The sequence below is a fragment of the Pinus tabuliformis genome, chromosome J (assembly GCF_031772625.1).
Source record: "Pinus tabuliformis cultivar Carrire ecotype Pingquan chromosome J, CPIR1, whole genome shotgun sequence".
NCBI classification, from domain to species: Eukaryota; Viridiplantae; Streptophyta; class Pinopsida; order Pinales; family Pinaceae; genus Pinus; species Pinus tabuliformis.
In genome coordinates, this window is record NC_142295.1 from 1,096,799,209 (window position 1) to 1,096,803,247 (window position 4,039).

Below are 4,039 nucleotides of genomic sequence, written 5' to 3' on the forward strand. Positions count from 1 at the left end.
AGAAAAATTAATTACATCATTTAGAATTATCTCAAGACTAATTACATTAAGAAAACTCAACTGTTGACCACGAAAACTTCGAAAATATGTTTCTCCACAGAAGCGCAGCGAAATGTGCAAAAGCATTGCGTGCTCTTAGCATAAGCGTAGCGAATTTTGGAAAGATGTTTTGGAGGCCTTCCCGGAGGAGTTTTGGGCTGAAAATGGTATCGTTGGAAATCTAGGGATGACTAGTATGCCTCTGAAGCTTCAAGTCTACAAAAAATCCTCCCCAAGATCACTTAAAAATCAATTTTCCACAACCACTCCAGAAGTGTAGCGCGAGGTCCAAAAAGGTGGCATAAACATGAAAATTACCTAGTTTTTTGGCTTTTTCCCCAAAACTATGAGCTGAAATGAAAAATAAAATTTATATATGTGATGTAGGGACCAAGATATTTCCATACATGTAAGACAATTGTCATTTGGAGGCCCTGAGAAAAAGTGTAGCGTGGCCACATTGCACTTCTGGAGGGTCAAATTTCTGGGTTTTCTACAAACAAAAGGGTCAAAGATGGAGAAATATCTCTCTAAACACAAACAATTTTACAAAAATGAGATAATTTTTTGTATATAAGGTTGTTTTGAAGAAAAACCTCTCTCAGTTGTTAAAAATACTTTCCCAGTTTTTCCAAATGAAAGTTTGAAGTTGGTAACTAAAAACGCAGCGAAAAATTGTAGAAGCGCAACATGTAGTTTGGAGAGTGATTTGGAGGCCTTCCTGGATGATTTGGATACTGAAAAAGGTATAGTTGGAAATATTATGATGTCTAATACACAATAGAGTCATCAATCACTGCAAAAACCTGCTCAAAAGCCCTGAAAAACTGACTTGAAGTCAAATTGTCGAGAGCGCAGCAACTCTCTTGTAGAAACTGTATTTTGGTAATTTCTCTCAGATAATAACACATGTGCATAAACGGAAGGAGGTTTTTGTTCTTTGGTCTAGTATTGACAAAAACCTCTTGTACTTTTGTAAAATTCATCTTCTTTACTTTCTAAAATGATTTTGAAGTAATATTGTCCCTCTATGCAGCAAATGACCTCAAAACCCTAAAAATCATGCCAATTGCCTCTGCTGATACCAAGAAGTACATCCCTGCTATGGTGGTATTTTTCCTCTTGAAATTGGTGGTAAATAGACTGGTCAACTTAGCATGGCAACCCAATTCTTGAAATCTTTCACAAAACCCTAGGCAACCAACATCTTCAAATGATCTTTTGATGAATGGTGAAGCATTAAACTTCTTCATATTGGATGGTTCAAATCTAGAGATGTTCCCTCCTTTTTTATATTTCCTCTTCTCACTAGCCATGGTATCAGTTTTCATTGTAGAAATCCTAGTTTGTTTGGAGGAAAGGGAAGAGTAGGATAGGGAAAATAGGGGAAAATGGGGCAGCTAGTTTATGTAAGGGATTTGAGGGGATAGGATTAGGGAAATTTATAGTTAAATTCTGGGGGGTAGGGATAGATGTTAGGGAGACTTGGGAGGTGGAATCACTTGAAATGAGTGAGGGGAAGTGGGGAAAAAGGGTAAAAAACAGTCCTAACCTAGAATTTGGCAAAACATAGTGTGGGCTAGGGTTTTAGGGGAAAATGATGGGAATGAGGGAGATGAGTGTGGGAAATGCTTTGGGGAGGTGTATATAGTGTGTTCAAGGGTGTTCAAGGGTGTTAGGGTAGGAAAATAGGAGCTTTTATAATTTAAATGATGCAAAAACTAAGATAACCCAAAAACGCAGCATAGAACCTTAGGAGAGGGATTTGACCATTTGTTAGAAAATTCACTGAAAGACAACTGATGAGAGGTTAAAATTACTTGATCAGAGCCTCTTGAACCTGTAGAATGTTGATTGAACCCTGTGGTAGTCCCATTTTAGCTCCAAAACCAAAAACACAGTGTTTTGGTCAAAAGCACAACATGCTAGCTAGTTAGGGTTTGATGATGGAGAGACGGAGGCTCTGAAGGTTAAGATGAAGTTGAATGGTGGAGAGGTTCTCTATGAATATAGAATGATATGTTTGAATGCTTTAGATGGTATTTTATAGATAGTGATGTGACATCATTATGTCTTTTTGAGAAATAATGAGATGAGGCAGTGTACTGCAGCTTTATAACTTTATTAGAAAAAGTTACATCTTCATGAAGAGTGAAATGTACCTTTTGGAATCTTTTGAACACTTTCCCTAATTACTAACTCCCATGGTGACTCTGGTGGTGACATGACTCCTAAATGACAATGATGATATGACCTAATAATGACACCAAATGATTACCTACCAAACCTTACAGTGATATGATGGCCTTCAATGATGACCAAGACACTCTTTTGGTGACCTATCACAAGGAGTGATGACAAGACCATGAAAACATTTTATGACCATGAGCATGGAGGGAGTAGTAATAAGACCTAGACACTGACCAATGATCAAATTTTATTTGAAAATATAACAATTTGACCTAATGACCCTATCAACCACATGGAAAGAGTACATTTGATCAGTGGTGACTCATAGACACGAATAGAAGTTATGTTAATTTAGGATTTTTTGCCCTAAAAGGCAACCCTCAGTTTATACGAGGGAATTGTATTGTGGTTGTGTATTATTTTGTGTGAGAAAAAGAGAGGATATGGTGTGAGAGCGAAGAGGAAGTTACAAAAAATTTGTTGTAGGTTGTATTCCTTCAATTTGTTGGATAATATAAAAGGAATGACTAGCTATTTCTTTGTGGAAATAGCCCAAATTGGGTGAACCACATATATCTTTGTCTCTCTTGTTTTATGTTTTTTTGTGTTTGTGTTTGCGCAATATTTTATGTGTTCCATTTCTTTGTTATTTAATTTCAAACAAAATCCTTGTGTGGTCTAAAACAAGCACCAAGAGAATGGTATGAAAAACTAACCAAACATCTTTTGAAGCTAAATTTTTAAACATTACAATCTTGATGATGCAAATTTGCTTGTAAAAAAGGTTGGAAAATGGTCATGTATCTTGTAGTATATGTAGATGATATGTTAACAACTGGAAATAATGAAACATATATTTCATTCATGAAGAAAGATTTGAAGAAATGTTTTGAAATGATAGACCTAGGGCATATCCATTATTATTTGGGCATCGAAGTCAATCAAAATCCAAAATACATATTCATTTCCCAAAAGAAGTACGTTAGAGGACTACTGAACATATCTAGCATGGCAGATTGCATCCCTCTCTCCACTCTAATGGAATAGAACTTAAATCTTACATCGAAATAAGGGAATGAATTTGAGGATGCAACTAAGTACAAACAACTTGTAGGAAGTACCATTTACCTTACCATGACCAAACCACATATCTCATACGTTGTGAGCATCCTTTCCAGATTTATGCAAAAGTCATGTCAGAGAATTGGTTTATTGCGAAAAGAATCATGAGATTCTTAAAGAGAACTCAAGCTTATGGAATTAAGTACACCAAGGTGGATGATTTTAGTCTTATTTCACATTTTAATTCAAACTTGAATGGGGACAAGGAAAACATAATATCAACTTTAGGATATCTCATGGGTCTAGGATAAACAGTTGTCTCCTAGAGGTCACCCAAATAGCCAGTTCCAAAATATTCGACAAAAGAGGTGAAATATGTGGCAGATGCAGAAGCGGCAAAGAAAATTGTGTGGATCAGGAAAATACTTGAATACTTGTAGGAGAAAAAAGTAAAATCAACTCCTTTACTTGTCGACAATACTTCTGCAATCAAGTTGGCCAAGAACCCTAGATTCCATGATCAAACTAAGCATATTAACACAAGGTATCATTTGATTTGAGACCATGTAAAGGCAAAAACTAGTCATCTAAGACATTGTTCCACAACTGAGCAAATTGCATACATATTCACCAAAGCTCTTGGAAGAGAAAAAATTGAAAAGCTCATAACGATGTTTGGGCTCACAAACACCCCTTCAGATTAAGGGGGGGATGCTAGACACCTTAATCCTTCGAGATTTTGGTAAAA